The 26694-nt window shown below is 47.1% G+C and overlaps 1 protein-coding gene across 3 annotated transcripts in view; it reads left to right on the top strand.

Annotated features, from left to right (window-relative positions):
- The window catches only part of SLC25A21 (solute carrier family 25 member 21), a 688489-nt gene that overhangs the window by 19907 nt on the left and 641888 nt on the right, over nt 1–26694 (top strand). The gene's annotated exons all lie outside the window — the stretch shown is intronic.

The raw sequence follows: 26694 nt of genomic DNA, 5'->3' as shown, positions 1-26694 counted from the left end.
TGGAGGATGGTCGATATTCCCTAAAGATCCTTGAGGATGGTCGTGGTGCCCTAAAGACCCTTGAGGAGGTGCCCTAAAGACCCTTAAGGATGGCCGAGGTGCCCAGGCTATCCTGGAATGCATGAGAGTCATGATGAATCAAACGTATGAACTCAGCTTACACCCTCTCCTGCTCTAGGCGGGTGGCTTCTGAGTACAGTGAGAAGGCAGGACGATGCGCCTGAGACAGAGGGATGTCCAGTCTGCTCTTCCAGTTATTGGTGTGGCCTCTGGCAAAATCCTTACCACCCTCTGGGCGCGTGCCAGCATCCTAGACGCCCCTCATTAGCTGACGGAGGGGACCATCACAGCATAATATCTTCTCCTGAGGTCCCACCTGTGGATGCATCTCCAGATTCCACAGTGCCTCCAGTCCCAGCAGGGTGCAGGGGCATGGACCTGCTCCCCTCCTCATTCATTCATAATTAGTGCAGTGTGGCCATTCTCAGAAACTGATCTCTGGTCTCTATGACCTTCTTGCAGCCAGGCTCTTCTCTCAGCCCCTGGAAAGTCTTCTTCAAATCTGACTGCACGTTCTGCACCCCCTATAGCTTGGTCCCAACTCATGGCCGCTCATGGCAAAGGCCTCAGGGAAGCTAGATTAAAATTGTGTTAATTGAAGGTACTTTGAGGCCAGCACAGGTCCGCTACTGATTCACAGAGAGCTAAGCAGGTACCCCTCCTGGTTGCTGGTCATGCCATCTGGGTGAGTGCGCTATTCTCCGCGTCCTCTGGTCCTGCCCTCTGGGCTGGGGTGGGCCATGCGCTGAGAGAGCCTTGGCCGCCCCCTGGCCCTGCAGAAGCGCTGGCAGGCCTGCAGGGTGCTCTGGAGCTACCGTAGATCACGGACTGTGCGCTGAGAGAGCCGTGGATGCCCCCTTGCCCTGCAGAAGCACTGGCAGGCCTGCAGGGTGCTCGGGAGCTACCGGAGATCACGGGCCGTGCGCTGAGCTTGCCCTGCAGAAGCACTGGCAGGCCTGCAGGGTGCTCGGGAGCTACAGGAGATCACCAACAGAAGTTTAAGGCTGTGGCCGCCCGTGTGCCTCTGACTTACACACTGAATGGCTGTGAACATGCTTCAGTGACTTGTGGGGCTCCTCCCGTTACCGGGCTACGGTCCCCTGCCCAGCCTCCCGTCTGAGTGAGACACCCCCCTCCGAGATCGGTGCGGCCTTTACTCAGTCCATGCCGGCTCAGTACCTCCCGTCCTTGGATGGCTGCGTGCTCCTAGGCCCCCGTTCCTCTCCCCTCAGTGCTGAGGTCTCACCATACGGCTCGACCCCACCTGCCCACCTGTCATGTGCAACATAAAGCGAACTGCTGGGAGATTCTGGTACCAATAATGCTTGATCTCAGCAGCTCAGAAGGGCTCGACCCGTTTCCTCCTCTGGGGCCCACAGTCAAGACCCTCAGTGTCAAACTTTGCAAAGACTCTCTTGTCCCACAAAGTAATGCACTTGTTCATTCCTACGAGTACAGCCTAAAAGTGCTCCACAAAGTACTCTCTTCTACCGGCAGACAAAAGCTGGCGAGTAACTATTACTACTGCACTGGAGTATATTTTAGGCCCCCGAAACGTTAGCTGGCAAACTCCTAGCACAGTCCTGCGATAGTGGCTCATGTGACCACCAATGTAACAGTAGGAGCAGGTCTGAGCCGCCCCTTTGAGGCTTCCACTGGCCCCCAGGCCAGCGATTGACCCTGGTCAGAGTCCTCACCAGAGCGATGTACGCTTTACGATGAGGACCAGAGTGTCATGAGAGTGATACTCTGGTATCAACCCAACTGGTCCTACAGCTCAGGTGGCCACTGCCTTTTTACAAAACGAAGAAAGCCATTTGGCAACTGGACAATCTCTGCTGTTCTGGCAAGTACTAGAGAGACAGCTCCCTCTCCCCAAGACTAGTTAATGAGCCACGCACAGAGCCCTGCTCCCGGGCAGTCACCCATAGGGCTCTGCTACCTGGCAGTCAGACACAGAGCCCTGCTCCCGGGCAGCCACACACAGAGCCCTGCTCCCGGGCAGTCACCCATAGGGCTCTGCTACCTGGCAGTCAGACACAGAGCCCTGCTCCCAGGCAGCCACACACAGAGCCCTGCTCCCGGGCAGTCACCCATAGGGCTCTGCTACCTGGCAGTCAGACACAGAGCCCTGCTCCCGGGCAGTCACCCATAGGGCTCTGCTACCTGGCAGCCACACACAGAGCCCTGCTCCCGGGCAGTCACCCATAGGGCTCTGCTACCTGGCAGCCACACACAGAGCCCTGCTCCCGGGCAGCCACACACAGAGCCCTGCTCCCGGGTAGTCACACACAGAGCCCTGCTCCCGGGCAGCCACACACAGAGCCCTGCTCCCGGGCAGTCACCCATAGGGCTCTGCTACCTGGCAGCCACACACAGAGCCCTGCTCCCGGGCAGTCACCCATAGGGCTCTGCTCCCGGGCAGCCACACACAGAGCCCTGCTCCCGGGCAGCCACACACAGAGCCCTGCTCCCGGGTAGTCACACACAGAGCCCTGCTCCCGGGCAGCCACACACAGAGCCCTGCTCCCGGGCAGTCACCCATAGGGCTCTGCTACCTGGCAGCCACACACAGAGCCCTGCTCCCGGGCAGCCACACACAGAGCCCTGCTCCCGGGTAGTCACACACAGAGCCCTGCTCCCGGGCAGCCACGCACAGAGCCCTGCTCCCAGGCAGTCACCCATAGGGCTCTGCTACCTGTCAGTCAGACACACCCCTGCTCCCAGGCAGCCACACACAGAGCCCTGCTCCCAGGCAGTTACCCATAGGGCTCTGCTACCTGGCAGTCAGACACAGCCCTGCTTCCAGGCAGCCACACGCACAGCCCTGCTCCCAGGCAGCCACGCACAGAGCCCTGCTCCCAGGCAGTCACACGCACAGCCCTGCCCCCGGGTAGTCACCCATAGGGCTCTGCTACCTGGCAGTCAGACACAGCCCTGCTTCCAGGCAGTTACAGTCGCACACAGAGCCCTGCTCCCAGGCAGCCACGCACAGAGCCCTGCTCCCGGGTAGTCACCCATAGGGCTCTGCTCCCAGGCAGCCACACACAGAGCCCTGCTCCCAGGCAGCCACGCACAGAGCCCTGCTCCCAGGCAGTCACACGCACAGAGCCCTGCTCCCGGGCAGTCACACGCACAGAGCCCTGCTCCCGGGCAGTCACACGCACAGAGCCCTGCTCCCGGGCAGTCACACGCACAGAGCCCTGCTCCCGGGCAGTCACACGCACAGAGCCCTGCTCCCGGGCAGTCACACGCACAGAGCCCTGCTCCCGGGCAGTCACACGCACAGAGCCCTGCTCCCGGGCAGTCACACGCACAGAGCCCTGCTCCCGGGCAGTCACACGCACAGAGCCCTGCTCCCGGGCAGTCACACGCACAGAGCCCTGCTCCCGGGCAGTCACACGCACAGAGCCCTGCTCCCGGGCAGTCACACGCACAGAGCCCTGCTCCCGGGCAGTCACACGCACAGAGCCCTGCTCCCGGGCAGTCACACGCACAGAGCCCTGCTCCCGGGCAGTCACACGCACAGAGCCCTGCTCCCGGGCAGTCACACGCACAGAGCCCTGCTCCCGGGCAGTCACACGCACAGAGCCCTGCTCCCGGGCAGTCACACGCACAGAGCCCTGCTCCCGGGCAGTCACACGCACAGAGCCCTGCTCCCAGGCAGCCACACGCACAGAGCCCTGCTCCCAGGCAGCCACACGCACAGCCCTGCCCCCGGGTAGTCACCCATAGGGCTCTGCTACCTGGCAGTCAGACACAGCCCTGCTTCCAGGCAGTTACAGTCGCACACAGAGCCCTGCTCCCAGGCAGTCACACGCACAGCCCTGCTCCCGGGTAGACACCCATAGGGCTCTGCTACCTGGCAGTCAGACACAGAGCCCTGCTTCCAGGCAGTTACAGTCGCACACAGAGCCCTGCTCCCAGGCAGTCACACGCACAGCCCTGCTCCCGGGTAGTCACCCATAGGGCTCTGCTCCCAGGCAGCCACGCACAGAGCCCTGCTTCCAGGCAGTAATACACAGCCCTTCTCAGAGATGGACACACAGCTCAGCAAGCTGGAGGCAGTATACAGCCCTGCTAACAAGCAGTGAAACACAGCTCTCCTTACAAGTGACACACAGGACAACACACAGACAGTGGGGTACCGCCCTGCTTGCTGGTGACACACAGTCCATTACACAGTGGGGTAGAGCCCTGCTGACAGGTGTCACCCAGGATAACACACAGACAGTGGGGTACCGACGTGCTTGCTGGTGACACACAGTTCAATACACAGACAGTGGGGTGCAGCCCTGCTGACAGGTGTCACACAGGGTAACACACAGACAGTGGGGTACAGCCCTGCTGACAGGTGTCACACAGGATAACACACAGACAGTGGGGTACAGCCCTCCTTACATGTGTCACACAGGATAACATACAGACAGTGGGGTACAGCCCTCCTTACATGTGTCACACAGGATAACATACAGACAGTGGGGTACAGCCCCCTTTACAGGTAACACACAGTCCTTTACTCAGACAGTGGGGCACAGCCATCCTTACAGGTGTCATACAGGATAACACACAGACAGTGGGGTACAGCCCTCCTTACGGGTGAGACACAGGATGACACACAGACAGTGGGGTGCTGCCCTGCTGACAGGTGTCACACAGGATAACACACAGACAGTGGGGTACAGCCCTGCTTGCTGGTGTCGCACAGGATAACACACAGGCAGTGGGGTGCAGCCCTCCTTGCAGGTGTCGCACTGGATAACACACAGACAGTGGAGTACAGCCCTGCTTGCAGGTGTCACACAGGATAACACACAGACAGTGGGGTACAGCCCTGCTGACAGGTGTCACACAGGATAACACACAGACAGTGGGGTACAGCCCTCCTTGCAGGTGTCGCACTGGATAACACACAGACAGTGGAGTACAGCCCTGCTTGCAGGTGTCACACAGGATAACACACAGACAGTGGGGTACAGCCCTGCTGACAGGTGTCACACAGGATAACACAGACAGTGGGGTGCAGCCCTCCTTGCAGGTGTCACACTGGATAACACACAGACAGTGGGGTATAGCCCTGCTTGCAGGTGTCACACAGGATAACACACAGACAGTGGGGTACAGCCCTGCTGACAGGTGTCACACAGGATAACACAGACAGTGGGGTGCAGCCCTCCTTGCAGGTGTCGCACTGGATAACACACAGACAGTGAAGTACAACCCTCCTTGCAGGTGTCACACAGGATAACACACAGACAGTGAAGTACAACCCTCCTTGCAGGTGTCACACAGGATAACACACAGACAGTGGGGTGCAGCCCTGCTTGCAGGTGTCACACAAGCCAACACACAGACAGCGGGTGTAGCCCTGAGGTGTCACACAGGATGACACACAGACAGTGGGGTATAGCCTTGAGGTGTCACACAGGATAATACACAGACAGTAAAGTACAACCCTCCTCACAGGTGTCACACAGGATAACACACAGACAGTGGGGTACAGCCCTGCTTGCAGGTGTCGCACTGGATAACACACAGACAGTGGGGTACAGCCCTGCTTGCAGGTGTCGCACTGGATAACACACAGACAGTGGGGTACAGCCCTGCTGACAGGTAGTAAAACGCAGCCCTCCTTACACGTGACACACAGGCCAACACACACACAGTGGGTGCAGCCCAGCTTGCAGGTGTTTTCCGAGCAGCCCTGCAGAGTAGATTCCGAGGCAGCTCATATTCTTTTCTTGTTACACGCAACCTTTGACCCTTGAACAAACTGCACTCAGCGCTGAGTCGCAGCTTTTCTGTGTACTTTGGAGTTTGACAGTTCTTCATTTTAATGTCTGTTCGATGCTTCTGAATGCTAGGCCAGCACACTTCTGCAAAGTGAATCATTATCCCAGGTATAGCGCCTGTGCTGCACTGACAGGCCGTCACTCTGCCTGACAGTGACACATTCACACATTGGTTCCTTGTCGTGATGAAGGCCCGTCGAGCCGGTGCTAGGGTGGAAACGTTGTGTGTGAGCTCTTCATCTGCACTGTAGCCAGACTCCTGCCGTTCTCCGGTTCCATGTTTACAACCAGCAGTAGTAGGCAGAGCTGCCGTCTCCAGTACCTGGCACGGCCTGCAAGTGTCGCTGCCACTTCTGTGAATGGAGAACCCAATGCTTCACTTACTCAGATGCTCTTTCTGTGGTTCTGGTAGTGTCCATGATTATTACAAGGCCTGCAGATTATTCTGGCAGTTCTCCTCTGGTCTGTAGCACCCTTGCAATAATTAACAGTTGGACAGTTAAGTTTGGCTCTCATTGAAATCTGCTTCCCACTTTGCAGCAACCTTTCCCCTCTTGGTCCATTCGCATGTAACAACATATATACAGATCTCGTCTCATGTTTTGGTCTGACATAACACTTGGCTGTTTCTCCAGCCTCAAGTATTAACCTCTCAAGTGCTGAGGCTTGTCTCCTCCAGTGCTGAGCCCTTTGATGTGTTTGTGGAAGTTCGCACTTACGCCTTCATGACTTGTTTTCCACGAAAGGTATTCGGACATCTGTGTGACCTTTTTTCCACCTAGGTTGGAAGTTCTAAAGCTACTAAAGGTTTGTGGATTCCCATTGAGGAAACCAAGAAAATAGCCAAAATGTAGCAAACCTCAGGGCACGGGTACTCGCAAACATTTTCCCAGGGTCAAAATCTTTGGTCCGCGATGTGACGAAGGGGTGCATTAACGCCAGCAGTGAGGGGCTTGGGGGCAGCGTGGGAGGAAGAGGGGGGTTGTCGGTAAGGAGGGTGTAGGCGAAGCAAAGCATAAACATTTAGTGGCTGAACTGCACATTGTGTAACCAGAAAACCTAGGATTAATCCCAGCTTCTCCACTCAACCAAATTGTGTGATTCTAGTCAATTGTTTTATTCCTATAGCCCTCCTTTCTCTTCATTTTCACATTTAAGAGGGCCTTCAAGTACATGACTCCAGGATGCGCACCATACAAAACTGTGTCCTGTGTTTGGTATAATAAACTATAATGGTGTTCATGTATAATAAGAACCCAGGCCACCCAAAGAGTGCACCTAACAACTGACTTGCGTCTTAGTTCACTGCCCTTGTTGTGGGGAGGGAGGTGAATGCTCCTAAATCCATTTTTGAAACTATCACTTTAAAAATAAATACTTCTGAATACACATATATAATCCGATGTACTAAGGTGAAACGGTTCAGCTTGTAAATAAAAAGACAAGTTTTTAATTTTTAAGTGATTTTTGCTGCAAGATGTCTTTAAAGTGAAGGTGTTCCTTTCCTTACCGTCATTAACCTTTAAATGAATGATTGCCTGTTTATGTTTCATCTTTGTGTGCTGGTGCTGAGCTGGGTAAACAGCCGCCCAGTGCTGCTGCTGACCAGTGGCCGCATGTCAAGGTCAGGAGGGCCGCATGCGGCCCCCGGGCCATACTTTGACTATCAGTGCTTTAGGGTATGGAGAAATGTGCTGGGTGTGAAAGTATGTGTGGTTTTTATTTCCTAATATGGCACCAGCAAGAGGTTTACTTAGCTAAGATTCTTTTCTTCCCAGCTTTAAAGAACAGGCTTCTTTGCAGTGTTTAAGAAGTCTTTGTTTTACTTGTGTGTGGTTTTTACTTATTTGTGGAAACGGGTTGAAACCTATGGTTTGAATTCTAAACATTTCTGAAAAGCATCTGGAACTCTTACTTTAGCAATAGCTCCTTTGTGTAGATTGTTCATGGTTTTCTGTAAGAAAGTAACCATTGAAATAAAAAAAACAAAGATATTTATGAAAATGTATAGAAACAGGTGACACGATTTCTTCTCACTTGCACTTAAAGTTTTGACATTTTACTTGATCATATAATCAAAAATACGTGTATTTCAGTGCCAGGGCTAGTAGGGGAAAAGATTTTTTTTTTACAATTTGTTTCTTTTTCTTCTCCATTTTCTCCTATTTGTCTGTGCCATGTGTTTTCACGCGATCCTATTGGGCTCTAATGATTCTATGCAGTAATCATGGCGACCTATGGGCGGGGAGAGCGGGTGATTGAACTTTGGTTCACTTTTCTACTAACTTCGATGAGGTTCTGCCACCTATTTTCAGGAACATATTTTAAGTGGATGCACGTAAATGATTAGTAGTTCTTAGAATCAGGTTTCAACCTTTAATACCTATATTATGGCGGCGGTATACAGATGGGTGCCAACAATATGTCCTTTTGTGATCTGAATGATGAATTTGTAATTAACAATGTCATCTCTGAAACATGGATATAACTGGTACCCAGCCACACACAACAATGACAGTATTGTGAAAAGTGCTGCTTTGAGCTCTGATCTTCGGAGCGGTCTTAGTGTTATGAGTATACAATGAAAAACATTACTGGTATGCAGTGAGAAACATAATATCAGTATACAGTGAGAAACATTACCTGTGCGCAGTGAGAAACATAATATCAGTATACAATGAAAAACATTACCAGTATGCAGTGAGAAACCTAATATCAGTACACAATGAAAAACATTACTGGTATGCAGTGAGAAACATAATATCAGTATACAATGAAAAACATTACCGGTATGCAGTGAGAAACATAATATCAGTACACAATGAAAAACATTACTGGTATGCAGTGAGAAACATAATTTCAGTATACAATGAAAAACATTACTGGTATGCAGTGAGAAACATAATATCAGTGTACAATGAAAAACATTACGGGTATGCAGTGAGAAACATAATATCAGTATACAATGAAAAACATTACCGGTGCGCAGTGAGAAACATAATATCAGTATACAATGAAAAACATTACCGGTACGCTGTGAGAAACATAATATCAATATACAGTGAAAAACATTACCGGTATGCAGTGAGAAACATAATATCAGTATACAATGAAAAACATTACTGGTGTGCAGTGAGAAACATAATATCAGTATACAATGAAAAACATTACTGGTGTGCAGTGAGAAACATAATATCAGTATACAATAAAAAGCATTACCGGTACGCAGTGAGAAACATAATATCAGTATACAATGAAATACATTACCGGTACGCAGTGAGAAACATAATATCAGTATACAATGAAAAACATTACCGGTACGCTGTGAGAAACATAATATCAATATACAGTGAAAAACATTACCGGTACGCAGTGAGAAACATAATATCAGTATACAGTGAAAAACATTACCGGTGCGCAGTGAGAAATATATCGATATACAGTGAAAAACATTACCGGTGCACAGTAAGAAACATAATATCAGTATACAATGAAAAACATTACCAGTGCGCAGTGAGAGACATAATAGCAATATACAATGAAAAACATTACCGGTACGCAGTGAGAAACATAATATCAGTATACAATGAAAAACATTACCGGTACGCTGTGAGAAACATAATATCAGTATACAATGAAAAACATTACGGGTATGCAGTGAGAAACGTTATCAGTATACAATGAAAAACATTACCGGTGCGCATTGAGAAACATAATATCAGTACACAATGAAAAACATTACCGGTGCGCAGTGAGAAACATAATATCGGTATACAATACAAAACATTACCGGTGTGCATTGAGAAACATAATATCAATATACAGTGAAAAACATTACCGGTATGCAGTGAGAAACATAATATCAGTATACAATGAAAAACATTACTGGTGTGCAGTGAGAAACATAATATCAGTATACAATAAAGGCATTACCGGTACGCAGTGAGAAACATAATATCAGTATACAATGAAATACATTACCGGTACGCAGTGAGAAACATAATATCAGTATACAATGAAAAACATTACCGGTATGCAGTGAGAAACGTTATCAGTATACAGTGAGAACATTTTATTAGTATACAGTGTAAAACATGACCTGTATGCAGTAAAAAAACATTCAGTATACAGTGAGAAATATTATCAGTATACAGTGAGAAATATTATCAGTATACACTGAGAAACATTTTCTGTATACAGTGAGGAACATCAGTATGCATTGAGAAACTTTTTATTAGTAAACAGTGAAAAACATTACCGGTATGCATTGAGAAACATAATATCAGTGTACAATGAAAAACATTACCAGTATGCAGTGAAAAACATTACCAGTATGCAGTGAAAAACAGTATCAGTATATAGTGAGAAACATTATCGGTATGCAGTGAGAAACATTGTCCATATGCAGTGAGAAACATTATCCATATGCAGTGAGCAATAATATCAGTATACACTGAGAAACATTATCTGTATACAGTGAGGAACATCAGTATGCAGTGAGAAATGTTTTATTAGTAAACAGTAAAAAACATTACCAGTATGCAGTGAAAAACAGTATCAGTATATAGTGAGAAACATTATTGGTATGCGGTGAGAAACATTGTCCATATGCAGAGAGAAACATTGTTCATATACAGTGAGAAACATTGTTCATATACAGTGAGAAACATTATCCATATGCAGTGAGAAACATTACCAGTACACAGTGAGAAATAATATCAGTATACACTGAGAAACATTCTGTATACAGTGAGGAACATCAGTATGCAGTGAGAAACGTTTTATTAGTAAACAGTGAAAAACATTACCCGTATGCAGTGAGAAACATTATCTGTATGCAGTGAGAAACATTATCTGTATACAGTGAGAAACATTATCCGTATACTGTGAGAAACATTGTCATTATACATTGAGAAACATTATCAATTTGTAGTGAAAACCATTAACAGTACACAGTGAGAAACATTAGTATGCAGTGAGAAACTTTGGATTAGTAAACAGTGAAAAACATTACCCATATGCAGTGAGAAACATAATCAGTATACAGTGAGAAACATTATACGTATGCAGTGAGAAACATTGTCATTATACATTGAGAAACATTATCAATTTGTAGTGAAAACCATTAACAGTATACAGTGAGGAACATCAGTATGCAGTGAGAAACGTCTTATTAGTAAGCAGTGAAAAACATTACCAGTATGCATTGAGTAACTTTTTATTAGTAAACAGTGAAAACCATTACCAGTATGCAGTGAGAAACATAATATCAGTGTACAATGAAAAACATTACCAGTATGCAGTGAAAAACATTACCAGTATGCAGTGAAAAACAGTATCAGTATATAGTGAGAAATATTATCGGTATGCAGTGAGAAACATTGTCCATATGCAGTGAGAAACATTGTCCATATACAGTGAGAAACATTATCCATATGCAGTGGGAAACATTATCAGTACACAGTGAGAAATAATATCAGTATACACTGAGAAACATTATCTGTATGCAGTGAGGAATATCAGTATGCAGTGAGAAACGTTTTATTAGTAAACAGTGAAAACCATTGCCAGTATGCATTGAGAAACTTTTTATTAGTAAACAATGAAAAACATTACCAGTATGCAGTGAGAAACATATCAGTGTACAATGAAAAACATTACCAGTATGCAGTGAAAAACAGTATCAGTGGGTAGTGAGAAACATTATTATAGGTATGCAGTGAGAAACATTGTCCTTGTGCAGTGAGAAACATTGTCCTTGTGCAGTGAGAAACATTGTCCATATGCAGTGAGAAACATTATCAGTACACAGTGAGAAATAATATCAGTATACACTGAGAAACAGCTGTATACAGTGAGGAACATCAGTATGCAGTGAGAAACGTTTTATTAGTAAACAGTGAAAAACATTACCAGTATGCATTGAGAAACTTTTTATTAGTAAACACTGAAAAAGATTACCAGTATGCAGTGAGAAACACTATCAGTGTACAATGAAAAACATTACAAAATGCAGTGAAAAACATTACCAGTATACAGTGAAAAACAATATCATTATATAGTGAGAAACATTGGTATACAGTGAGAAACATTGTCCATATGCAGTGCGAAACATTATCCAGATGCAGTGAGAAATAATATGAGTATACACTGAGAAACATTATCTGTATATAGTGAGGAACATCAGTATGCAGTGAGAAACGTTTTATTAGTAAACAGTGAAAAACATTACCCGTGTGCAGTGAAAACATTATCTGTATACAGTGAGAAACATTATCTGTATGCAGTGAGAAACATTATCTGTATGCAGTGAGAAACATTGTCATTATACATTGAGAAACATATTATCAATTTGTAGTGAAAACCATTAACAGTACACAGTGAGAAACATTAGTATGCTGTGAGAAACTTTTTATTAGTAAAGAGTGAAAAACATTACCCGTATGCAGTGAAAACATTATCAGTATACAATGAAAACATTACCAGTATGCAGTGAGAAACATAATCAGTATACAGTGAGAAATATCCGTATGCAGTGAGAAACGTTATGGTATACATTGTAAAACATTACCCGTATGCAGTGAAAAACATTATCAGTATATAGTGAGAAACATTATCGGTATGCAGTGAGAAACATTATCGGTATGCAGTGAGAAACATTATCCATATGCAGTGAGAAACATTATCGGTATGCAGTGAGAAACATTATCAATATACAGTGAAAAATATTATCAGTATACAGTGAGGAACATCGGTATGCAGTGAGTGAGAAACTTTCTATTAGTAAACATTGAAAAACATTACCGGTATGCAGTGAGAAACATAATACCAGTATTCAGTGAAAAACATTACCAGTATGCAGTGAAAAACATTATCAGTATATAGTGAGAAACATTGTCCATATGCAGTGAGAAACATTATCAGTATACAGTGAGAAAATATATCAGTATACACTGAGAAACATTATCTGTATACAGTGAGGAACATCGGTATGCAGTGAGAAACCTTTTATTAGTAAACAGTGAAAAACATTACCGGTATGCAGTGAGAAACATAATATTAGTATACAATGAAAACCATTACCAGTATTCAGTGAAAAACATTACCAGTATGCAGTGAAAAACAGTATCAGTATATAGTGAGAATCATTATCGGTATGCAGAGAGAAACATTGTCCATATGTAGTGAGAAACATTATCAGTACACAGTGAGAAATAATATCAGTATACACTGAGAAACATCTGTATACAGTGAGGAACATCAGTATGCAGTGAGGAACGTTTTATTAGTAAACAGTGAAAAACATTACCAGTATGCATTGAGAAACTTTTTATTAGTAAACAGTGAAAAAGATTACCAGTATGAAGTGAGAAATATAATATCAGTGTACAATGAAAAACATTACCAGTATGCAGTGAAAAACATTACCAGTATGCAGTGAAAAACAATATCAGTAGATAGTGAGAAACATTGTCCATATGCAGTGAGAAATGTCCATGTGCAGTGAGAAACATTATCAGTACACAGTGAGAAATAATATCAGTATACACTGAGAAACATTATCTGTATACAGTGAGGAACATCAGTATGCAGTGAGAAACATTTTATTAGTAAACAGTGAAAAACATTGCCAGTATGCAGTGAGAAACGTTTTATTAGTAAACAGTGAAAAACATTACCAGTATGCAGTGAGAAACATATCAGTGTACAATGAAAAACATTACCGGTATGCAGCGAAAAACAGTATCAGTGGGTAGTGAGAAACATTATAGGTATGCAGTGAGAAACATTGTCCATATGCAGTGAGAAACATTGTCCATATGCAGTGAGAAACATTGTCCATATGCAGTGAGAAACATTATCAGTACACAGTGAGAAATAATATCAGTATACACTGAGAAACATCTGTATACAGTGAGGAACATCAGTATGCAGTGAGAATCGTTTTATTAGTAAACAGTGAAAAACATTACCAGTATGCATTGAGAAACTTTTTATTAGTAAACAGTGAAAAAGATTACCAGTATGCAGTGAGAAACATAATATCAGTGTACAATGAAAAGCATTACCAGTATGTAGTGAAAAACATTACCAGTATGCAGTGAAAAACAATATCAGTAGATAGTGAGAAACATTGTCCATATGCAGTGAGAAACGTCCATTTGCAGTGAGAAACATTATCAGTACACAGTGAGAAATAATATCAGTATACACTGAGAAACATTATCTGTATACAGTGAGGAACATCAGTATGCAGTGAGAAACATTTTATTAGTAAACAGTGAAAAACATTGCCAGTATGCAGTGAGAAACTTTTTATTTGTAAACAGTGAAAAACATTACCAGTATGCAGTGAGAAACATATCAGTGTACAATGAAAAACATTACCGGTATGCAGCGAAAAACAGTATCAGTGGGTAGTGAGAAACATTATAGGTATGCAGTGAGAAACATTGTCCATATGCAGTGAGAAACATTGTCCATATGCAGTGAGAAACATTGTCCATATGCAGTGAGAAACATTGTCCATATGCAGTGAGAAACATTATCAGTACACAGTGAGAAATAATATCAGTATACACTGAGAAACATCTGTATACAGTGAGGAACATCAGTATGCAGTGAGAATCGTTTTTTTAGTAAACAGTGAAAAACATTACCAGTATGCATTGAGAAACTTTTTATTAGTAAACAGTGAAAAAGATTACCAGTATGCAGTGAGAAACATAATATCAGTGTACAATGAAAAGCATTACCAGTATGTAGTGAAAAACATTACCAGTATGCAGTGAAAAACAATATCAGTAGATAGTGAGAAACATTGTCCATATGCAGTGAGAAACGTCCATGTGCAGTGAGAAACATTATCAGTACACAGTGAGAAATATCAGTATACACTGAGAAATATTATCTGTATACAGTGAGGAACATCAGTATGCAGTGAGAAACTTTTTATTAGTAACCAGTGAAAAACATTACCCGTATGCAGTGAATACATTATCTGTATACAGTGAGAAACATTATCTGTATACAGTGAGAAACATTATCTGTATACAGTGAGAAACATCCGTATGCAGTGAGAAACATTGTCATTATACTTTGAGGAACAAATCAATTTGCAGTGAAAACCATTAACAGTACACAGTGAGAAACATTAGTATGCAGTGAGAAACTTTTTATTAGTAAACAGTGAAAAACATTAGCCGTATGCAGTGACAACATTATCAGTATACAATGAAAAACATTACCAGTATGCAGTGAGAAACGTCAGTATGCAGTGATAGACTTTTTATTAGTAAACAGTGAAAAATATTACCCGTATGCAGTGAAAACAGTATCTGTATACAGTGAGAAACATTATCCGTATGCAGTGAGAAACATTGTTATTATACATTGAGAAACATATTATCAATTTGTACACAGTGAGAAACATTAGTATGCAGTGAGAAACTTTTTATTAGTAAGCAGTGAAAAACATTATCAGTATGCAGTGAGAAACATTGTCCATATGCAATGAGAAACATTGTCCATATGCAGTGAGAAACATTATCAGTATACAGTGAGAAACATTATCGGTATACAGTGAGCAACATCAGTATGCAGTGAGAAACTTTTTATTAGTAAACAGTGAAAAACATTACCAGAATGCAGTGAGAAACATAATATTAGTATACAATGAAAGCCATTACCAATATGCAGTGAAAAACAGTATCAGTAGATAGTGAGAAACATTGTCCATATGCAGTGAGAAACATTGTCCATATGCAGTGAGAAACATTATCAGTATACAGTGAGAACTAATATCAGTATACACTGAGAAACATTATCTGTATACAGTGAGGAACATCAGTATGCAGTGAGAAACTTTTTATTAGTAAACAGTGAAAAACATTACCAGTATGCAGTGAGAAACATAATATTAGTGTACAATGAAAGCCATTACCAGTATGCAGTGAAAAACAGTATCAGTAGATAGTGAGAAACATTATTGGTATGCAGTGAGAAACATTGTCCATATGCAGTGAGAAACATTATCAGTACACAGTGAGAAATAATGTCAGTATACACTGAGAAAGATTATCTGTATACAGTGGGGAACATCAGTATGCAGTGAGAAACTTTTTATTAGTAAACGGTGAAAAACATTAGCCGTATGCAGTGAAAACATTATCTGTATACAGTGAGAAACATTATCTGTATGCAGTGAGAAACATTGTCATTATACATTGAGAAACATATTATCAGTTTGCAGTGAAACCATTAGCAGTATGCAGTGAGAAACATGTTATCAGGAGACAGTGAGAAACATCAGTATGCAGAAAGAAACCTGTTATCGGGAGACAGTGATAACATGTTTATCACTGTCTCCTGATAACATGTTTCTCATGGTTTCCTGATAACATGTTTATGATTGTCTCCTGATAGCATGTTTATCTCCTGATAACATGTTTATGATTGTCTCCTGATAACATGTTTATGATTGTCTCCTGATAACATGTTTATCACTGTCTCCTGATAACATGTTTATCAGGAGACAATCATAAACATGTTATCAGGAGACAATGATGAACATGTTATCAGGAAACCATGAGAAACATGTTATCAGGAAACCATGAGAAACATGTTATCAGAAGACAATGATGAACATGTTATCAGAAGACAATGATGAACATGTTATCAGGAGACAGCGAGAAACATGTTATCAGGAGACAGCGAGAAACATGTTATCAGGAGACAGCGAGAAACATGTTATCAGGAGACAGCGAGAAACATGTTATCAGGAGACAGCGAGAAACATGTTATCAGGAGACAGCGAGAAACATGTTATCAGGAGACAATGATGAACATGTTATCAGGAAACCATGAGAAACATGTTATCAGAAGACAATGATGAACATGTTATCAGGAGACTGCGAGAAACATGTTATCAGGAGACTGCGAGAAACATGTTATCAGGAGACTGCGAGAAACATGTTATCAGGAGACTGCGAGAAACATGTTATCAGGAGACTGCGAGAAACATGTTATCAGGAGACAGTGATAACATGTTTCTCACTGTCTCCTGATCTGTTTATCAGGAGACAGCGAGAAACGTGTTATCAGGAGACAGCGAGAAACGTGTTATCAGGAGAAAGCGAGAAACATGTTATCGTGAGACATTGATAAACATGTTATCAGGAGGCAGTGAGAAACATGTTATCAGGAGGCAGTGAGAAACATGTTATCAGGAGGCAGTGAGAAACATGTTATCAGGAGGCAGTGATAAACATATTATCAGAAGATGGTGATAAACCTGTTATGATGAGACAGTGATAAACCTGTTAGACGGTGATAAACCTGTTATCAGGAGACGGTGATAACATATTTATCACTGTCTCCTGCTAATAGGTTTATCAGAAGACAATGATGAACATGTTATCAGGAGACATTGATAAACATGTTATCATGAGACATTGATAAACATATTATCATGAGACATTGATAAACATATTATCAGGAGGCAGCGAGAAACCTGTTATCAGGAGACTGCGAGAAACGCGTGATCAGGAGACTGCAAGAACCACGTGATCAGGAGACAGCGAGAACCACGTGATCAGGAGACAGCGAGAACCACGTGATCAGGAGACAGCGAGAACCACGTGATCAGGAGACAGCGAGAAACACGTGATCAGGAGACAGCGAGAAACACATGATCAGGAGACAGCGAGAAACACGTTATCTGGAGACAGCGAGAAACATGTTATTGTGAGACATTGATAAACATGTTATCAGGAGGCAGTGAGAAACATGTTATCAGGAGATGGAGATAAACCTGTTATGATGAGACCGTGAGAAACATGTTATCATGAGACAATCATAAACATGTTATCAGGAAACCATGAGAAACATGTTATCAGGAGACAGTGATAAACATGTTATCAGGAGCCAGTGATAAACCTGTTATCAGGAGACAGCGATAAACCTGTTATCAGGAGGCAGCGAGAAACATGTTATCAGTAGCCAGTGATAAACATGTTATCAGGAGACAATCATAAACATGTTATCAGGAAACCATGAGAAACGTGTTATCAGAAGACAATGATGAACATGTTATCAGGAGACAGTGATAAACATGTTATCAGGAGACAGTGATAAACATGTTATCAGGAGACAGTGATAAACATGTTATCAGGAGACAGTGATAAACATGTTATCAGGAGACAGTGATAAACATGTTATCAGGTATCAGGAGCCAATGAGAAACATGTTATCAGGAGATGGTGATAAACCTGTAATCAGGAGACCGTAATAACATGTTTATCACTGTCTTATCATAATATGTTTATCAGGAGACAGCGAGAAACCTGTTATCAGGAGACAGTGATAAACATGTTATCAGGAGACCGCGAGAAACGTTATCGGGAGACAGTGAGAATCATGGTATCGGGAGACATTGATAAACCTGTTATGATAAGACAGTGATAAACATGTTATCAGGAGGCGGCGAGAAACGTTATGAGACAGCGAGAAACATGTTATCAGGAGTCAGTGAGAAACATGTTATCAGGAGACAGCGAGAAACATGTTATCAGGAGACAATGATAAACATGTTATCAGGAGTTAGTCAGAAACATAGCCTTCCACTAACAGAGGACTGAGATGATGACTTTTGGACTATGTAATTTTAAAGGGAATTGGAATATGAGAACAAATGAATTGATAATGAATAAAGGATGCAGTATCTGAGAACTGGCTTGCGGCCTCTTCTATCGGATGCTTGTGTTCAGTCAATTCTGATGTCATCAGATGCAGTGCTCGGTTTTAGCACTAAATGCAGAGGGTGTTGAGAAGCCCCCCTGATGCAAGTGGATGAATCAGACGCTGGTTCCCATAGATGAGCAGGTAAGTCCATGGTGTCACGGCGCTCTAGAACTGAATTACCCCCTGGAATTGATGGAGGTCATTCTTGGTGAGGACATTGAAAACTGATATGTTGTGTGGTGGCCTTGCTGCCCTGGCTACATCAACAGCACAAACTCCCTGTGAATTGTCGATGCAAATAGGGAGTTTTTTTTGGAATGTATGTCTTGTAGTCTTGGCTGTTTTGTTTTAGAAATTGGAAAATATTTTCCTATTCTCCAGTCGCAGTGGCTACATTTGAAAAAGCATTAAGGCTGCATACTGTCTACATGCCCTTTCTGCAATTTATACCACAAGTTATGAAAAGCCTTTCTGTGCTGAATATTAAAAAGCTTGTATTGGTTTTCAAAGGTGAGGATACTTCAATCTGCGAGGGGTCAGGAATTAAAGCAGAATTCATGGTCATTTGCTGTGGTCATTTGGCAGCTCTGGATTGGATGGGAGCTTGGGCTTTTGTTCAGAATCCACTAGAATTTGTTCATTCTCTTAACTTCACGACCCATACACCCCCTTTTAATATGAAAAGGTGTGGATGTGATTGGCTTTGGAAGATTTCTAACTCATGAAATAAGTTACATCTTTAAATATTAACTTAAATTTTAGTTCCTCGTTAAATGTTTTTCCTTAAAGAATTCACAAACGAAAACAAAATTATAATAAAGTAAAAAAGGCGGTTGTCCACCGCTGCTCAGTAAGCGAGGCTGGTCCACGCCTGATTTTCAGGACTTCCAGTGGCTGTTCTGCAGTTTGATTGGTTGTGAGTGTATTCTGTGTGGACATCCTGCAACTCTGACATGGATCGTTCACTGATGGGTAAAGGGTGCATTTCTTTGCTCCAGGAGGCGCTATGGGTTTCTATCCAGGTACAGGTGACACCGTTTCACACTAAAGAGATTAACCCCAAGACACGGGATTTACTTTTCTGATGAATGTGATTCCTCCCACCATTAGCAAAGTGTAGCGGATCGAGATGGACCATCGATAGGTAAATAAAGGTGTCAGGCACTTGTGAGAGCAGGGATGTGACCACAGTGTTCTAGTGCTTCGAGATGTCAAGCAGAAATAATCTGTTCCCTCATGAGTCAGTGCTTTCCTGTGAGGACATGCCCTCTGACTCTCTGAGGATCCTAGTCAGTGAGACTTTTACTCACAGTGACCTCTCTTGAGTCAGTCCGGGAGCTGTTGCACTACCTTAGTGGGTGCTGGGCCACTCGGAGACAGTGGTCTCGGTATGTCCTTGGGTCAGGTAACTCCGGACTCTTGCCCTCCTGTGGCCAGACTCAATCCTTCAGCGGATCAGGTAACTCCGGACTCTTGCCCTCCTGTGGCCAGACTCAATCCTTCAGCGGATCAGGTAACCTCAGACTCTTGGCCTCCTGTGGCCAGACTCAATACCTCAGTGGGTCAGGTAACTCCGGACTCTTGGCCTCCTGTGGCCAGACTCAATACCTCAACGGGTCAGGTAACTGGCCTCCTGTGGCCAGACTCAATCCCTCAGCGGGTCAGGTAACTCCAGACGTGTGGCCTCCTGTGGCCAGACTCAATACCTCAGCGGATCAGGTAACTCTGGACTCTTGGCCTCCTGTGGCCAGACTCAATACCTCAGCGGGTCAGGTAACTCCCGACTCTTGGCCTCCTGTGGTCAGACTCAATCCTTTAGCGGGTCAGGTAACTCCGGACTCATGGCCTCCTGTGGCCAGACTCAATACCTCAACGGGTCAGGTAACTCCGGACTCGTGGCCTCCTATGGCCAGACTCAATACCTCAGCGGGTCAGGTAACTCCGGACTTGTGGCCTCCTGTGGTGAGGCTCAATCCCTCAGCGGGTCAGGTAACTCCAGACTTGTGGCCTCCTGTGGCCAGACTCAATCCCTCAGCGGGTCAGGTAACTCCGGACTCATGGCCTCCTGTGGTCAGTCTCAATACCTCAACGGGTCAGGTAACTCCGGACTTGTGGCCTCCTGTGGCCAGACTCAATCCCTCAGCGGGTCAGGTAACCTCGAACTCTTGGCCTCCTGTGGTCAGTCTCAATACCTCAGCGGGTCAGGTAACTCCGGACTCTTGGCCTCCTGTGGCCAGACTCAATACCTCAGCAGGTCAGGTAACTCCCAACTCTTGGCCTCCTGTGGCCAGACTCAACACCTCAACGGGTCAGGTAACCTCGGACTCATGGTCTCCTGTGGCCAGACTCAATCCCTCAGCGGGTCAGATAACCTCGGACTCTTGGCCTCCTGTGGCCAGACTCAATCCCTCAGCGGGTCAGGTAACCTCAGACTCTTGGCCTCCTGTGGCCAGACTCAATACCTCAGCGGGTCAGGTAACTCCGGACTCGTGGCCTCCTGTGGTCAGTCTCAATACCTCAGCGGGTCAGGTAACTCCGGACTCTTGGTCTCCTGTGGCCAGACTCAATACCTCAGCAGGTCAGGTAAATCCCAACTCTTGGCCTCCTGTGGCCAGACTCAACACCTCAACGGGTCAGGTAACCTCGGACTCATGGTCTCCTGTGGCCAGACTCAATCCCTCAGCGGGTCAGATAACCTCGGACTCTTGGCCTCCTGTGGCCAGACTCAATCCCTCAGCGGGTCAGGTAACCTCAGACTCTTGGCCTCCTGTGGCCAGACTCAATACCTCAGCGGGTCAGGTAACTCCGGACTCGTGGCCTCCTGTGGTCAGTCTCAATACCTCAGCGGGTCAGGTAACTCCGGACTCTTGGTCTCCTGTGGCCAGACTCAATACCTCAGCAGGTCAGGTAACTCCCAACTCTTGGCCTCCTGTGGCCAGACTCAACACCTCAACGGGTCAGGTAACCTCGGACTCATGGTCTCCTGTGGCCAGACTCAATCCCTCAGCGGGTCAGATAACCTCGGACTCTTGGCCTCCTGTGGCCAGACTCAATCCCTCAGCGGGTCAGGTAACCTCAGACTCTTGGCCTCCTGTGGTCAGTCTCAATCCCTCAGCGGGTCAGGTAACTCCCGACTCTTGGCCTCCTGTGGCCAGTGCTCTCTCCATCACATGAGAAACTCACTAAGGTTGGGTGAACCAGGACTTTTTATAGGGTCTTTGGCCAGACGTTGCAGCGAAAGTCTTCTCTGTCCCCACGAATCCCCTGCACCTCTCGGTGGCAGGACAGGTCTGATCAGCACCGGTAAGTGGTCAGTATGTAAATGGTTAGTTGTGGTGTAGTGGTGCGCCTCTGGTAATGCGTCTTCACGAGGCTGTAACTTGTAGCAGCTAGGGATGTTTCCCCACTGTCCCGTGGGACCAGGGGCCCTGGTCTGTCTGCTAGAAGCAGTAAGGCCTGCATGAGAACCTTCAGGGCCCTGTATTTATCAAACCACTGGCTATGGTCAGATTACTTCACCAGGTGAGGTTGCTGTTGATGGAGACAAGACAGCTTAATGCCACTAAAGTAACCAGGAAGTCACAGACTCTGTGAGTACCCGGAGTTGTGAGTCTCACGGGAGCCCACCCAGCAGGTGGTTCCTGATAGTGGGAGTGGGTGATGGGTGTGCCCGGCTCCCGGAAGGGTCGGTCTCACCCTCTACTTCCCCGGGTGGGCTCTGCTTTGGACGTCTGGCTCGGGTGCGCCAGTGTTTCCTGATCTTCGCCCCCTGCAGCGGCCCCTGTGCCTGGGGTGGGGCAGGAAGGCAGCGCCGGGCCCTCCCCTCGCCTCCTGGAGCTGGGAGTATTCCTGTCTGCTGGAGGCGCGTTCTCGGGAGGAAGGCAGAGCTTCACCAAACCTGGTCCAAGATGGGAAGAGAAGACCCTCACCTTCTGGAAATTAAAATGAGGCCAAGAGCTTCCGGCTTTACTGGAGCCCTGTTTGTGTATATTTGGGGAAGCGGGATAGGGTTCCCTTCAGACACCCCCGGATCCACTGATCCAACAGCGAGGACGCTCCTTCTCTCAGCTGGTGCCAGAGCCTGGAATGACCCACCCTGCACCTCCGGAATGCCGCATCCTCCAGGAATCCAGAAAAGACTCAAGACCTGGCTGTTCCAATAGAGATAAAGTAGCTAGCAACTCCAGCGGCTTGAAACCCTCACAGGTGCTTTGCTGCGCTTTATGAATGCCGATTGATTGGTCGATCCCTGGTACTGCTTTTATTCCATCTTCAGCAGCCTGGCACCCAGTGATGACGCGTCCACATTTGGAAGTTTTACGCTCGACACTGACTCTTAGAGCTTGCAGTCACTCAGGCTGCATTACTTCAAGACTGTGTGTTCAGCCCTCTAAGCGCACAGCTTCTCCAGGACGAACGAGATGAGGGAGAGGACAATGCCACGGGCAACAAAGGAGCCCGACTCCGGTAGGGACCCCGGCACGCAGGTGATGCGTGGCCCCTGTGAAGAGGAGGGCCACATCAAGGGCCCTTTACAGAGGCCGCATCACAGCTGCCTCACAGGAACTTCAAGTCACCGCCACAGACCAACTCCGCCAGAGTGAAGCGCCAAGAGGCGGCGTCCGGCGCTGCAGAATGTAAGAGTCTAGAGCTCTGCTGAGATCCAAAGCCCGGGGCGGCCTGCTGGGGCCTTCCTGGTTCAAGGCTGCTGGGGACAGTAGAGGAGACCTCCAGGACGGGGGGGTACCCCTCTGTACACAGGGTCAGGACTCTTCCTCGCTCAGGGCTGTCGATGGTGAGAGAGGCGCTCTCTGCCCTGCGTCTTCTCACCTCTAAGGAGCAGGCACTAGATAAGCACCAAGAATCACCCCATCTTTACCTAACTGGACCTGCGATCATCCCACAGAAACAACATCCTGTCATGGGTCAGACGAGCCTCGCATGGATATAGCGCCTGGCGTTATCTGTGCCCCGGGCGCACTGTGGGCGAGAGCCCCTGTTGTCTGCGCCCTGAGGGCGCTATGATATTACAAAAGGAGGCGCGGACGTGTGCGCCCTCTTCTGTAACATATAGTGCCTATATAGAGCACCAGCGCTATCTTCATGGGCGCTCCCCCAATAGAATGGGGGTGCGGCCCTGTGCTAATGAGGTACCCGCTTTGCCTCTGCGCCCGCGTCCTGTGATGGGCAGAGGCCAACTGTGTGCCAGAAAGGGACACTTTATGACGGTGTGCCGGGTGCGCCCCATTACTAGCAATCTCCCCCCCAGCAGTGAAGGCAATACTGAGAATGCCGCAGCTCACTCGTCCCGCAGAACTGCCCCTGCAGTTGGGTGCGGTGAGTGACTAGCTGGTCTTCAGTAGGATGTCTGTGGGGGTTCATGGGACCCCCTGTCTGCGGTGCTGCCCATGCTGAAAGGGCGCCCCTGAATATAGCGCCACTGCCCTGTGGTGTGCATCAGCGCTATCTCTATTACATAGGAAGGCACACAGGTATCTCAGTGCGGGGCGGGGGGGGGGGGGGGGGGGGGGATGCAGGCGCACTGCCCGTTACACCCCCGGGGCACTGCTTGTCTTGTGCCTCAGGTGTCCCTCCACAGATGCACCCCCCACACAGGAGACTGACATCCCTCAGCTGTGGGACTCTGTGCTCTGCTGCTATTCCATCTTCCTCTGTTGCCTGCAGCGCCCCTGGCAGGATCCAGGCTGCACTGCGGCTCGCTGGCGTTACACAAGTTAAATCATCCCTTTTCTACAATTAAAAAACGGCAGATCCAATCCCACCGCTAATGACTGGAGTTTTTAGCTCATTCTGCGAGGACCCTTGTGTGGATCAGTGCCGGCCCCACCGGCTGAATGGACTTACATCAAACTTGCAATTAAAGTAGAACTTTACTCACACAGTGTTTTCGTTTGGTGTGAATCCACTTAGTATATATATATATTTTTTTTTAGATATTAGCATTTAAAAAAGTTTCCTACTGGCCTTTCAAGTCCTAACTCTTCTGTATCTAGCTACAGTTTTCAGGCTCCTGTCAGTCCTATCTTGATATATTGTTTGAGATGCTGAGCGAGGGCTGCCCTGCTCTGCCCTGCCCTGCCCTGCCCTGCCCTGCCCTGCTCTGCCCTGCTCTGCCCTGCTCTGCTCTGTGAGTCTGAACCATCCTGCGAGTTTCGTCGCAGGGCCCCGGGGACACTTCCAAGGCGGGTGACACTGAGGGTGCACTTCTCAGCGCTGCCTCTGGGTGGCGCCAGAGTCCACGGTTTCACACACATCTGTCTCATCGGTTCCTTTGGGTCCCCCACAGCTGCTCTGTGCTTTGGTTTGTTTCTGGGCCCTCCCGTGCAGTGTAAAAGCTCTGTCTGTGTGTCTGAAAGGTCTTTGCAGCGCTGCTCCTGCCCCACGGACCCCTCAGGGCGCTGTGAGTCAGCTCTGGCCCTGAGGGGAGGCTGCTCTTTGCTTTGGTTTGTTTCTGGGCCCTCCCGTGCAGTGTAAAAGCTCTGTCTGTGTGTTTGTAAGGTCTCTGCAGCGCTGCTCCTGCCCCAAGGACCCCTCAGGGCGCTGTGAGTCAGCTCTGGCCCTGAGGGGAGGCTGCTCTGTGCTTTGGTTTGTTTCTGGGCCCTCCTGTGCAGTGTAAAAGCTCTATCTGTGTGTTTGTAAGGTCTCTGCAGCGCTGCTCCTGCCCCAAGGACCCCTCAGGGCGCTGTGAGTCAGCTCTGGCCCTGAGGGGAGGCTGCTCTTTGCTTTGGTTTGTTTCTGGGCCCTCCTGTGCAGTGTAAAAGCTCTGTCTGTGTGTTTGTAAGGTCTCTGCAGCGCTGCTCCTGCCCCAAGGACCCCTCAGGGCGCTGTGAGTCAGCTCTGGCCCTGAGGGGAGGCTGCTCTGTGCTTTGGTTTGTTTCTGGGCCCTCCTGTGCAGTGTAAAAGCTCTATCTGTGTGTTTGTAAGGTCTCTGCAGCGCTGCTCCTGCCCCAAGGACCCCTCAGGGCGCTGTGAGTCACCTCTGGCCCTGAGGGGAGGCTGCTCTGTGCTTTGGTTTGTTTCTGGGCCCTCCTGTGCAGTGTAAAAGCTCTGTCTGTGTGTCTGAAAGGTCTTTGCAGCGCTGCTCCTGCCCCACGGACCCCTCAGGGCGCTGTGAGTCAGCTCTGGCCCTGAGGGGAGGCTGCTCTGTGCTTTGGTTTGTTTCTGGGCCCTCCTGTGCAGTGTAAAAGCTCTATCTGTGTGTTTGTAAGGTCTCTGCAGCGCTGCTCCTGCCCCAAGGACCCCTCAGGGCGCTGTGAGTCAGCTCTGGCCCTGAGGGGAGGCTGCTCTGTGCTTTGGTTTGTTTCTGGGCCCTCCTGTGCAGTGTAAAAGCTCTATCTGTGTGTTTGTAAGGTCTCTGCAGCGCTGCTCCTGCCCCAAGGACCCCTCAGGGCGCTGTGAGTCAGCTCTGGCCCTGAGGGGAGGCTGCTCTGTGCTTTGGTTTGTTTCTGGGCCCTCCTGTGCAGTGTAAAAGCTCTATCTGTGTGTTTGTAAGGTCTCTGCAGCGCTGCTCCTGCCCCAAGGACCCCTCAGGGCGCTGTGAGTCACCTCTGGCCCTGAGGGGAGGCTGCTCTGTGCTTTGGTTTGTTTCTGGGCCCTCCTGTGCAGTGTAAAAGCTCTGTCTGTGTGTCTGAAAGGTCTTTGCAGCGCTGCTCCTGCCCCACGGACCCCTCAGGGCGCTGTGAGTCAGCTCTGGCCCTGAGGGGAGGCTGCTCTGTGCTTTGGTTTGTTTCTGGGCCCTCCTGTGCAGTGTAAAAGCTCTATCTGTGTGTTTGTAAGGTCTCTGCAGCGCTGCTCCTGCCCCAAGGACCCCTCAGGGCGCTGTGAGTCAGCTCTGGCCCTGAGGGGAGGCTGATCTGAGCAGCTGTTTGCTGTGAGGGTTGTCTCACCCTCAGGGTAGACGTGTGATCTTGGGGTGTGTGGAGGGGCTGCTTTGGGTGCAGACAGACTCCTTGACCGTGTCGGATCCAGAGCTCTGGCCTGGGCACCCCCTGAGCCCGTGAACACAGGTGGTCTCTCCTCAGTGCCCCGGAGTTTGTTTCCTGAGCCTCGCCCACCCACAGACCCCTGCACCCCTTCCCCT

The sequence above is a fragment of the Pleurodeles waltl genome, chromosome 9 (assembly GCF_031143425.1).
Source record: "Pleurodeles waltl isolate 20211129_DDA chromosome 9, aPleWal1.hap1.20221129, whole genome shotgun sequence".
Lineage (NCBI taxonomy): Eukaryota > Metazoa > Chordata > Amphibia > Caudata > Salamandridae > Pleurodeles > Pleurodeles waltl.
This window is presented reverse-complemented; position numbering and strand designations above follow the sequence as displayed.